The sequence below is a fragment of the Balaenoptera physalus genome (genome assembly GCF_965194825.1).
Source record: "Balaenoptera physalus genome assembly, chromosome: 9".
NCBI classification, from domain to species: Eukaryota; Metazoa; Chordata; class Mammalia; order Artiodactyla; family Balaenopteridae; genus Balaenoptera; species Balaenoptera physalus.
In genome coordinates, this window is record NC_138888.1 from 49,946,731 (window position 1) to 49,960,260 (window position 13,530).

At 36.3% G+C, this 13,530-nt stretch overlaps 1 protein-coding gene across 9 annotated transcripts in view; it reads left to right on the forward strand.

The window, feature by feature from the left end:
• WASF1 (WASP family member 1) overlaps positions 1–13,530 on the forward strand; it is a 94,468-nt gene that overhangs the window by 13,047 nt on the left and 67,891 nt on the right. For 3 of the 9 annotated variants that reach the window (XM_082475280.1, XM_082475283.1, XM_082475282.1), the window contains exon 3: positions 1,346–2,944. The exons of 5 other annotated variants lie outside the window; for them this stretch is intronic. The gene's annotated coding sequence lies outside the window, so the exon portion shown is untranslated. The remainder of the gene's footprint in view (positions 1–1,345; positions 2,945–13,530) is intronic. One more of the 9 variants, XM_082475278.1, reaches the window with a different exon arrangement.

A 13,530-nucleotide genomic window follows, 5' to 3' on the forward strand; every position in this document is an offset into this window, starting at 1 on the left:
GTTCTATGAAGAAAAATAAAGCAAGGCATAGGTATAGTAAGCAATGGGAGGGGCCACTACTTTATATAGGGTTGTAAGGGAGAGTGAAGGGAGCAGAGAGCTGAATGAAGTAAATTGAGATATGTATAATATTTTTTAAAAGAAGAGTACATAAATGTAGTGTATAGACTATGGCTTCCACTTTGCCTAGAATCCTCAGGTGTTTATTTAAGGTATAAATCTTAAGTATTTCTGCAGTTTTGAACATGGCAACCAAAAGTATGGTTACCATCACGCTCTCTAAGGATTTTTATGTTACTTCTGGGAATGAAAAGCGAGCTGAAAGATGAGGTTTAAATTACAGAATATTGGAATTTTTGGAACATTTGAATGGTTTAAAAGAACAGTGGAATAGAATACAGTGATCAAAATTAGAATTGTTCTAAAATTTAAGACATAGATTGATTTAAAATAAAGATGTGCTATAAGCAGTCCCCTGAAGAAGCAGAATGGCTTCCCATGTGGCTGTATTGCTCTTGACTTAATAGTGACACCAGTAATCACAGCAGCACCATTTTTTGAGCACCTATTATGTGCTAGGCACTGTTCTAGGCATATGTATGGTGTAATCTTCAAAACAACCCACTGAGGAGGTATAATTCTCACTTTTATCAGGTGGAAACTAAGGTTTAAGCATAGACAGCTACAGTCTTTCACAATATTAGCCAAAATCTAACTGCCCAGTCTCTTATGCTTACTCCTGACTCAGGTGTCCTCTAGATGTAGGGGAAAAAATGGGATTATTTTGATTAACTTGTTAGGTGGCAAAATAAGAGGTATGTGTTGGGGATTGGTTCCAGAGTTCAAGCCACGTGCAGAGTAAAAATCATGTACCAAATTAGTGAACCATCAAAAGAGTTGAATGAAAATGGCTGTATCATATCCTTTTGATGAAAATGCAGTTATTTTGCCAGCAATTTGCATACAATCAAAAGTTTACTGAATTGATATTGTAAAGAAACCAGTACTTTGCTTTAAAGATGACCTCAAATGCTAGGTGATTAGGTGATGTTATTAGAAATAGAGAAGTCCAAAGAATGAGTAAATTTTCTTTGTGGGGAGAGTGGGGAGTCACTGATGATGAATATGATTTTGGATATGTTGAAAATGAGTTAATGAGACATTATTGTGTTGCTGTCTGGCAGACAGATAGCACAGGTCTAAATGTTTACAGGGATGTTAGGGTTGTTTGTATCAGTAATTTAGAGGTGATAGTTCAAGATCTGGATATAGATGGATTTATGGAGAGAGTATAGAGCGAACTGGGGTATAACAAAACTGTTGATTCCTGACTCATTATTTACAGAGCGGAAATTAAAAGGACAGCCAGAAGAGGATGCTGAAGATGTGATCAGAGAAGATGTAATGTATTGCGTTCTGATATGACTGTTCAGTAGGGACCAGAGGATAAAGTAAGGTCTGTGGTCTGGGGCAATTCTCCTTTGAAAAGAAATCTGAAATGCTACTGAGGTAGGAAGGGAAGCAAAGCCAAAGGTATGTTGATGATTTTGAAAACAGAGGAGAATGAAAGGATCACAAGGAATTGGTAAGGACAAAGAAATTTAATAATGAGGAGTTGGAGGGGTGCAATAGAATATTTAGGTCAGAAAGGGACATTTCATAGATGGAGATCTTAGAGGCAGAACTTTAAGAGTCTATACTGACGCTTGATGTGCTCAGTAGTAGAGGAGAAGGGGCTACTCCTCAGTCCTCAGGACTGGAAGGACTGAAGTTTGAGCCCTCAAGAGAGATGAGGTATACTTTACAAAGCTTTGCTCTAGTCTTTATGCCTCTAACCGTTGCCCTGGGGTCAGCAGGCAGTGCACGCCACATCATTTGAAGTGGGAATTTTGGAGGGAGAAAAAGCGCCGTGCATTACTTGTGAATGCTCAATTATAAATATATTCCCCTTCTTGCTTGCAAAAATAAGTCTTTTTTCATTGTGATAGAGGCAGGCAACAATTGTGTACCTAATATATAGGAGATCAGTGTTAATATCATTTTTATTATCAGTGTAGTCATGGAAGTAAATGAAATAAAGAATATCCCTTAATGAATATGTATATAAAGGCCTTAGTTTCATTAACATTAAAAAGAAAATGTAAATTTCTTTTTTGTATTTTTATGCTAAGTAAAGAAAGATGACATTAATGACCTGTCATCAGTTGAACATGAATTTTAATATATATTTCTTGTAATAGGGATGGATTTATGAGTTCTCCAATTAATTTTTTTTTTAATTTTTAAAAATTTTAAATATTTATTTTATTTATTTATTTTTGGCTGCGTTGGGTCTTCATTGCTGCGCGCAGGCTTTCTCTAGTTGTGGCGAAAGCGGAGGCTACTCTTCCTTGCAGTGTGCGGGCTTCTCACTGCGGTGGCTTCTCTTGTTGCAGAGCACGGGCTCTAGGCGGGTGGACTTCAGTAGTTGTGGTGCGTGGGCTCAGTAGTTATGGCTCGCGGGCTCTAGAGTGCAGGCTCAGTAGTTGTGGTGCACAGGCTTAGTTGCTCCGGGGCATGTAGGATCTTCCCAAACCAGGGCTCGAACCCGTGTCCCCTGCATTGGCAGGTGGATTCCTTTTTTTTTTTTTAACATCTTTATTGGAATATAACTGCTTTACAATGTTGTGTTAGTTTCTGCTGTATAACAAAATGAATCAGCTATACGTATACATATATCCCCATATCTCATTCCTCTTGTGTCTCCTTCCCACCCTCCCTATCCCAGCCCTCTAGGTGGTCACAGAGCACTGACCTGATCTCCCTGTGCTATGCAGCTGCTTCCCACTAGCTATCTATTGGCAGGTGGATTCTTAACCACGGCGCCACCAGGGAAGCCCTCCAACTAATTTTGAGTTAATTAAATCTGCTCATTAAAAGTCTGACTGTTAAGTGAGAGATCATGGTAAGAGCAGAAGCTGCTGGCTTAAATAGTATTTACTGTAATATTCTTATGGAGTCTTTTTAGGGTAAAGTGAGATACTTGTTATGAAAAAGGCTTTTGAAAAAAGTCTATATTAATATAAGTTGTTACTGTTATAGGCCCATATGGGACTAGGACCATAGATAAGGTCATGATTTACATTTTTAATGAAATATTTAATGTAGTATTTAAATGTTTCCAATGTAATAAATGACTAGAATAAATGTTTGTTTTGGTATTCATCAATTTAGCTTTCTTATTTTTAATTTTTAAGTAACTCTCTGTACCAGTAATACTGAATTTTAAAGAAAGATGGTAATGATTTATTGAAAATTAAATCACTTATTTTCTTTGTAATTTTTTTGTATTTGTTTTTCATTATTAGAATTAGCCATAACTGACCTTATTTGAGGATTACAGTGACGCAATCAAGTCCTTTAAGTTAGATATAGATGTATCTTACTTTAAGAAAATTTAATATGAAACTGCTAATGGAGTAAGTATAGATAAAAATAAGAAAAAAGGCCCAAGGACTAAGTCCTAGGGTACTCTTAATATTTAGAGGTAGAGAAGATGAGGAGAAGGAGATAAGAGGAAAGCCAGGAACTTGAGGTTTCCTGAAAGCCACATTAAGTGATTTCAAGGCGTGAACAACTGTGTTAGATGCTGTTGAGAGGCTGAGTGAACAGAGACTTCAGAATTAACCACTGGATATAGCACATAACTGACCTTGGTCAGATGGTTTGATACAATGCTGGAAATGAAAGCCCAAATGGGGCAGATTTAAGTGAGAATTGCAGGAGAGAAATCAGGGAACTCATTCAAGGAATTTTGCCAAAAAGGAGAGTGGAGAAATCAGGGAATGGGGGGGTTGAATGGCTAGAGGCAGAAGTAGGACCAAGAGAAGTTTGTTTTTGTTGTTGCTGTTCTGTTTTTTTTTTTAAGATGGATGAAATTATATCACATCCTTATGTTGATGACAGTGATCCAGAAGAGGGAAAACAGTGATGCAGAAGAGAAAGAGGGGATAATTAATCCTTACTGTGTAAATAAGATTTGGGAACTGGCCTGGAACTTTCCCACCATGTGAAATGGTTTCTGTGGAGAAGTTTTTCACTTTGACATAGGCAGATTACAAATGACTATAACCCAACTCATCTACCATTTTATACTTGTAGATTATTTTTAGTGATGGGATGGAAATTGTTAGAGCCACATACTTACCAGTTTTCCACTGTGATAACTGCATTTATTTTCAAGTCAGGAATAGGATTGTAATATGCTGACAGAAGATAGCGAAGCTCACTGATCTACACTGAATTTGCACTATGTTTTAATCCATTAGTCAAGATTTTTTTGCTTGTACGTTTCCAGAAAGAAATGTAATCTTCTGCACACTGAAGTTGAGTAGTATAATATTACTACTATAAGTTTAAATCATTTTTTTGTTAATAGGTGGTAGAAAATAATCATTTTATAGCAGGATATGAGTATTGACTATATTGGAATAAATGGTTATTGCTATTTGATTAAATGGATTTTTGAGAGCTGTATTGGAATATAATTGACATACAATGAATTATACGCTTGGATAAGTTTTGACTTATGGATGCACTTTGAAACCATCATGACAATCAAGATAATAAACCACTCCCCTCAATTTCCTATTCTTCCTTTTTAATTCCTGTATCCTATCTTTCCTACTCCTTCATCTATCCCAATCCCTACCCTAGGCAACCACTAATCTACTTTCCGACACTATAGGTTAGTTTGTATTTTCTAGAACTTTATATGAATGGAATCACACAGTATAGAGTCTTTTTTGTTTGGCTCCTTTCACTCAGCGTAATGATTTTAAAGTTCATCTGTATTGTCACGTCCATCATTAGTTCATTTTTTTGCTGAATACTATTCTATTTTGTAAACACTATTCCAGTGGAAAGCAATTTGTTATTCATTTGTCTGTTGGTGGTCATTTGGGTTGTTTCCAGGTTTTGGCTATTAGAAATACAGCTACTGTGAGCATTCGTGTAGAAGTCATTGTTTGGACATATGCTTTCCTTTGAGTAAATACCTAGAAGTAAAATGGCTGGGTCATATAGTAAGCATATGTTTAACTTTATAAGAAAGTACCAAAGTCTCTTTCAAAGTGGTTATGTCATTTTATAATATTTCTACAAGCAAGGTAGGAGTTCAGTTGCTCCACATCCTCACCATTTTAGTTTTAGCCATTCTAATAGGTGTGTAGTGGTATCTCCTTGTGGCTTTAATTTGCATTTCCCTAAAGACTAATGATGTTGATCATCTTTTTATATGCCATTTGTGTATTTTCTTTTGTGAAGTATCTGTTTAAATCTCTGGATGTTTAGCTTTGGATTATTTGTTTTCTAATTGAATTTTGAGGGTTCTTTATTCTAGATACATGTGCTTTATCATATATGTGATTTGTGAATATGTTCTCTCAGCCTGTGGATTGTCTTTTCATTCCCTTAACGGTATCTTTCAAAAAGCAGAAGTTCTTGATTATGATGAATTCCAATTCAAAAATTTCTTCTTTTATGGATTGTGCTTTTGGCGTTATATCTAAGAGATCTTTGCCTAACCGAGGCTGTTTTCTTCTAGAAGTCTTACAGTTTTATATTCTACATTTAGTTCTATGACTTATTTGTACATGGTATGAGGTAAGGATCAAAGTTCTTTTTTTTTTTTTTAATACAGATATCCAAATGTTGTAGCACCATTAAAAAAAAGAATATTAACTTTGCACCTGTATAAGAAATCATTTGACCCAATAATCCATCAGTTGGATTATTTCTGGACTTTTTTCTGTTCCATTGGATATTTGTCTTTATACCAATACCACACTACCTAGAATAGTGTAGCTTTATGACAAGTATTGAAGTCAGGTAATATAAATCCTCTAATATTGTTTTTCTTTTTCAGAGGGCTCTGTATTTCTTCTTGAGTGAGGTTTAGTAGTTGTCCAGGAATTTTTTCCATTTCATTTAAGATGTGGAATTCATTGCTATAAGTTGTTTATAATATTTCCTAACTATTCTTTTAGTATCTGTAGAATCTATAATGATAGCACTCCTCTCATTCCAGATATTGTCAATTTGTATCTCCCTTGAATACCACCCTCCCCCCCTCAGCCTGACTAGTGGTTTATCATTTTTATTGATGTTCTCAAAGAACCAGCTTTTGGTTTTGTTGATTTATTCCCCCCTCCATTATTTTTCTGTTTTCTGTTCCATTGATTTTTGCTCTAACCTTTACTATTTCCTCTCTTTTGCTTACTACCAGTTTAATTTGCTTTATTTTTTCTAGTTTCTTGAGGTGAAAGTAGTTGAGGCCATTTATTTGAGACCTTTCTTCTTTTCCAATATAGACATTTTAGTGCTATAATTTTCCCTTTATGTACTGCTTTAGCTGCTTCTCTCAAATTTTGATACATTTTTCTCATTTTCATTCAAGTCAAAACAAGTTTTTTTCTTTTTATTTCCTTTTTGACTTATTATCTTTGGGGTTATTTGGAAATATGTTTCCTAATTTCCAAATATTTGAGAATTTTCTATATATCCTTCTGTTGTTGATTTCTAACATAATTAGATTGTGGTCAGAAAACATACCTTGTAGGACTTGGATCCCTTTAAATTTAGTCTTACTTATTTTATGACACAGAAGTGGTCTCTCTTGGTAAATGTTATTTATATACTTGTAATACTTGAAAATATGTGTATTGTTTTGGGATAAGATGTTCTATAAAGTTCACTTAGGTTAAGTTGGTTGATGGTGTTCTTCTAGACATCTGTATGCTTATTGACTTTCTGTCTACTTATTCTATTAGTTATTGAAAGAGAGATGTTGAAATTTCTAACTGTATGTTAGTATGAATGATTCCCTTTATCTCTGGTAATATTCTTTCTCTGAAATCGACTTTGTCTGATGTTAATATAGTCATTCCAACTTTTTTTTCTTTAGCGTGGTGTATCTTTTTCTGTCCTTTTACTTTTAACCTATTTGTGTATTCATATTTAAAACATGTTTCTTATAGGCAGCGTGTGGGTGGGTCTCGTTTTTTTAATCCAGTCTTACAGTCTCTGCCTTTTAACTGGCATGTTCAGATAATTTATGGTTAATGTGATTATTGATATGGTAGGGTTTAAATCTACCATTTTGCTATTTGTTTTCTTTTTGTCTTAACTGTTCATCAATCTTTTATCTCCCTTTTTGTCTTCTTTTAGATTGAGTAATTTTTTTAATGATTCTATTTTTTTTCCTTTGTTGGCTTAATAGCTATAATTCCTTGTGATATTTTAGTGTTTACTTCAGAGTTTATAGTATACATCTTTAACTTACCATAGTTTACTTTTAAGTGGAATGGTGAATTTTTCACAAATCAGTTTGTTCCGCTTTCAAATTGTCACTACAGGCTCACATTCATTTGGACTTTGGAGTTATATACACCTGGATTCAAGTCCCAGCCATGATACTCACTCAGTGTAGGATTGCTTACACTTTCTATGCCTTAGTCTTCTCATCTATAAAATGGAGTTAAACTCTTTCATAGAATGGTGCCTGACATACAGTAAACTATAATTTGTAGCTACTTTTATTAAAAATCATGTTGATGAAAATCTCTTAACGAATTCTAGCTACCTTGACATCATTCTATTTCTCCTATCACGCTAAAGTACCTATTACTTCTTTTTTTTTTTAATAAATTTATTTATTTAATTTATTTTTATTTTTGGCTGTGTTGTGTCTTCATTGCTGCACGCAGGCTTTCTCTAGTTGCGGCGAGCGGGGACTACTCTTTGTTGCGGTGCGCGGGCTTTTCATTGCGGTGGCTTCTCTTGTTACGGAGCACGGGCTTCAATAGTTGTGGCATGTGGGCTCAGTAGTTGTGGCGTACGGGCTTAGTTGTTCCGTGGCATGTGGGGTCTTCCCGGACCAGGGCTTGAACCCGTGTACCCTGCATTGGCAGGTGGATTCTTTTTTTTTTTTTTTTTTAACATCTTTATTGAAGTATAATTGCCTTACAATGGTGTGTTAGCTTCTGCTTTATAACAAAGTGAATCAGTTATACATATACAATATGTTCCCATTTCTCTTCCCTCTTGCATCTCCCTCCCTCCCACCCTCCCCATCCCACCCCTCTAGGTGGTCACAAAGCACCGAGCTGATCTCCCTGTGCTATGCGGCTGCTTCCCACTAGTTATCTGTTTTACATTTGGTAGTGTATATATGTCCATGACACTCTCTTACCCTGTCACATCTCACCCCACCCCCTCCCCATATCCTCAAGTCCATTCTCTAGTAGGTCTGTGTCTTTATTCCCGTCTTGCCACTAGGTTCTTCATGGCCTTTTTTTTTTTTTTTTTCCCCCTTAGATTCCGTATATATGTGTTAGCATACTGTATTTGTTTTTCTCTTTCTGACTTACTTCACTCTGTATGACAGACTCTAACTCCATCCACCTCATTACAAATACCTCCATTTCATTTCTTTTTATGGCTGAGTAATATTCCATTGTATATATGTGCCACATCTTCTTTATCCATTCATCTGTCGATGGACATTTAGGTTGCTTCCATGTCCTGGCTATTGTAAATAGAGCTGCAATGAACATTTTGGTACATGACTCTTTTTGACCTATGGTTTTCTCAGGGTATATGCCCAGTATTGGGATTGCTGGGTCGTATGGTAGTTCTATTTGTAGTTTTTTAAGGAACCTCCATACTGTCCTCCATAGTGGCTGTATCAATTTACATTCCCACCAACAGTGCAAGAGTGTTCCCTTTCCTCCACACCCTCTCCAGCATTTATTGTTTCTAGATTTTTTGATGATGGCCATTCTGACCGGTGTGAGATGATGTCTCATTGTAGTTTTGATTTGCATTTCTCTAATGATTAATGATGTTGAGCATTCTTTCATGTGTCTGTAGGCCATCTGTATATCTTCTTTGGAGAAATGTCTATTTAGGTCTTCGGCCCATTTTTGGATTGGGTCGTTCGTTTTTTTGTTATTGAGCTGCATGAGCTGCTTGTAAATCTTGGAGATTAATCCTTTGTCAGTTGTTTCATTTGCAAATATTTTCTCCCATTCTGATGGTTGTCTTTTGGTCTTGTTTATGGTTTCCTTTGCTGTGCAAAAGCTTTTAAGTTTCATTAGGTCCCATTTGTTTGTTTGTGTTCTTATTTCCATTTCTCTGGGAGCTGGGTCAAAAAGAATCTTGCTGTGATGTATGTCATAGAGTGTTCTGCCTATGTTTTCCTCTAAGAGTTTGATAGTGTCTGCCCTTACACTTAGGTCTTTAATCCATTTTGAGTTTATTTTTGTGCATGGTGTCAGGGAGTGTTCTAATTTCATACTTTTACATGTACTTGTCCAATTTTCCCAGCACCACTTATTGAAGAGGCTGTCTTTTCTCCACTGTATATGCTTGCCTCCTTTATCAAAGATAAGGTGACCATATGTGTGTGGGTTTATCTCTGGGCTTTCTATCCTGTTCCATTGATCTATATTTCTGTTTTTGTACCAGTACCAAACTGTCTTGATTACTGAAGCTTTGTAATATAGTCTGAAGTCAGGGAGCCTGATTCCCCCAGCTCCATTTTTCGTTCTCAAGATTGCTTTGGCTATTCGGGGTCTTTTGTGTTTCCATACAAATTGTGAAATTTTTTGTTCTAGTTCTGTGAAAAATGCCAGTGGTAGTTTGATAGGGATTGCATTGAATCTGTAGATTGCTTTGGGTAGTAGAGTCATTTTCACAATGTTGATTCTTCCAATCCAGGAACATGGTATATATCTCTCCATCTATTTGTATCATCTTTAATTTCTTTCATCAGTGTCTTGTAATTTTCTGCATACAGGTCTTTTGTCTCCTTAGGTAGGTTTATTCCTAGATATTTTATTCTTTTTGTTGCAATGGTAAACGGGAGTGTTTTCTTAATTTCACTTTCAGATTTTTCGTCATTAGTGTATAGAAATGCAAGAGATTTCTGTGCATTAATTTTGTATCCTGCTACTTTACCAAATTCATTGATTAGCTCTAGGAGTTTTCTGGTAGCATCTTTAGGATTCTCTATGTATAGTATCATGTCATCTGCAAATAGTGACAGCTTTACTTCTTCTTTTCCGATTTGGATTCCTTTTATTTCTTTGTCTTCTCTGATTGCTGTGGCTAACACTTCCAAAACTATGTTGAATAATAGTGGTGAGAGTGGGCAACCTTGTCTTGTTCCTGATCTTAGTGGAAATGGTTTCAGTTTTTCACCATTGAGGACAATGTTGGCTGTGGGTTTGTCATATATGGCCTTTATTATGTTGAGGAAAGTTCCCTCTATGCCTACTTTCTGCAGGACTTTTATCATAAATGGGTGTTGAATTTTGTCGAAAGCTTTCTCTGCATCTATTGAGATGATCATATGGTTTTTCTCCTTCAATTTGTTAATACGGTGTATCACATTGATTGATTTGCGTATATTGAAGAATCCTTGCATTCCTGGGATAAACCCCACTTGATCATGGTGTATGATCCTTTTAATGTGCTGTTGGATTCTGTTTGCTAGTATTTTGTTGAGGATTTTTGCATCTCTGTTCATCAGTGATATTGGCCTGTAGTTTTCTTTGTGACATCTTTGTCTGGTTTTGGTATCAGGGTGATGGTGGCCTCGTAGAATGAGTTTGGGAGTGTTCCTCCCTCTGCAATATTTTGGAAGAGTTTGAGAAGGATAGGTGTTAGCTCTTCTCTAAATGTTTGATAGAATTCACCTGTGAAGCCATCTGGTCCTGGGCTTTTGTTTGTTGGAAGGTTTTTAATCACAGTTTCAATTTCAGTGCTTGTGATTGGTCTGTTCATATTTTCTGTTTCTTCCTGGTTCAGTCTCGGCAGTTTGTGCATTTCTAAGAATCTGTCCATTTCTTCCAGGTTGTCCATTTTATTGGCATATAGTTGCTTGTAGTAATCTCTCATGATCTTTTGTATTTCTGCAGTGTCGGTGGTTACTTCTCCTTTTCCATTTCTAATTCTATTGATCTGAGTCTTCTCCCTTTTTCTCTTGATGAGTCTGGCTAATGGTTTATCAATTTTGTTTATCTTCTCAAAGAACCAGCTTTTAGTTTCATTGATTTTTGCTATTGTTTCCTTCATTTCTTTTTCATTTATTTCTGACCTGATCTTTATAATTTCTTTCCTTCTGCTGGCTTTGGGGTTTTTTTGTTCTTCTTTCTCTAATTGCTTTAGGTGGAAGGTTAGGTTGTTTATTCGAGATGTTTCCTGTTTCTTGAGGTAGGCTTGTATTGCTATAAACTTCCCTCTTAGCACTGCTTTTGCTGCGTCCCATAGGTTTTGGGTCGTCGTATCTCCATTGTCATTTGTTTCTAGGTATTTTTTGATTTCCCCTTTGATTTCTTCAGTAATCACTTCGTTATTAAGAAATGTATTGTGTAGCCTCCATGTGTTTGTATTTTTTACAGATCTTTTCCTGTAATTGATATCTAGTCTCATAGCGTTGTGGTCGGAAAAGATACTTGATACGATTTCAATTTTCTTAAATTTACCAAGGCTTGATTTGTGACCCAAGATATGATCTATCCTGGAGAATGTTCCATGAGCACTTGAGAAAAATGTGTATTCTGTTGTTTTTGGGTGGAATGTCCTATAAATATCAATTAAGTTCATCTTGTTTAATGTATCATTTAAAGCTTGTGTTTCCTCATTTATTTTCATTTTGGATGATCTGTCCATTGGTGAAAGTGGGGTGTTAAAGTCCCCTACTATGATTGTGTTGCTGTCGATTTCCCCTTTTATGGCTGTTAGTATTTGCCTTATGTATTGAGGTGCTCCTATGTTGGGTGCATAAATATTTACAATTGTTATACCTTCCTCTTGGATCGATCCCTTGATCATTATATAGTGTCCTTCTTTGTCTCTTGTAATAGTCTTTATTTTAAAGTCTATTTTGTCTGATATGAGAATTGCTACTCCAGCTTTCTTTTGATTTCCATTTGCATGGAATATCTTTTTCCATCCCCTCACTTTCAGTCTGTATGTGTCTCTAGGTCTGATGTGGGTCTCTTGTAGACAGCATATATATGGGTCTTGTTTTTGTATCCATTCAGCCAGCCTGTGTCTTTTGGTGGGAGCATTTAATCCATTTACATTCAAGGTAATTATCGATATGTATGTTCCTATTCCCATTTTCCTAAATGTTTTGGGTTTGTTATTGTAGGTGTTTTCCTTCTCTTGTGTTTCTTGCCTAGAGAAGTTCCTTTAGCATTTGTTATAAAGCTGGTTTGGTGGTGCTGAACTCTCTCAGCTTATGCTTGTCTGTAAAGGTTTTAATTTCTCCATCGAATCTGAATGAGATCCTTGCTGGATAGTGTAATCTTGGTTGTAGGTTTTTCTCCTTCATCACTTTAAGTATATCCTGCCACTCCCTTCTGGCTTGCAGAGTTTCTGCTGAAAGATCAGATGTTAACCTTATGGGGATTCCCTTGTGTGTTATTTGTTTTTTTTCCCTTGCTGCCTTTAATATGTTTTCCTTATATTTAATTTTTGACAGTTTGATTAATATGTGTCTTGGCATGTTTCTCCTTGGGTTTATCCTGTATGGGACTCTCTGTGCTTCCAGGACTTGATTAACTATTTCCTTTCCCATATTAGGGAAGTTTTCAACTATAATCTCTTCAAATATTTTCTCAGTCCCTTTCTTTTTCTCTTCTTCTTCTGGGACCCCTATAATTCGAATGTTGGTGCGTTTAATGTTGTCCCAGAGGTCTCTGAGACTGTCCTCAGTTCTTTTCATTCTTTTTTCTTTATCCTGCTCTGCAGTAGTTATTTCCACCATTTTATCTTCCAGGTCACTTATCCTTTCTTCTGCCTCAGTTATTCTGCTATTGATCCCATCTAGAGTATTTTTAATTTCATTTATTGTGTTTTTCATCATTGCTTGGTTCCTCTTTAGTTCTTCTACGTCCTTGTTAAATGTTTCTTGCAGTTTGTCTATTCTATTTCCAAGATTTTGGATCATCCTTACTATCATTATTCTGAATTCTTTTTCAGGTAGACTACCTATTTCCTCTTCATTTGTTAAGTCTGGTGTGTTTTGACCCTGCTCCTTCATCTGCTGTGTGTTTTTCTGTCGTCTCATTTTGCTTATCTTACTGTGTTTGGGGTCTCCTTTTCACAGGCTGCAGGTTTGTAGTTCCCGTTGTTTTTGGTATCTGTCCCCAGTGGCTAAGGTTGGTTCAGTGGGTTGTGTAGGCTTCCTGGTGGAGGGAACTAGTGCCTGAGCTCTGGTGGATGAGGCTGGATCTTGTCTTTCTGGTGGGCACGTCCACGTCTGGTGGTGTATTTTGGGGTGTCTGTGGCCTTATTATGATTTTAGGCAGCCTCTCTGCTAATGGATGGGGCTGTGTTCCTGTCTTGCTAGTTGTTTGGCATAGGGTGTCCAGCACTGTAGCTTGCTGGTCGTTGAGTGAAGCTGGGTCTTGATGTTGAGATGGAGATCTCTGAGAGATTTTTTCCATTTGGTATTATGTGGAGCTGGGAGGTCTCTTG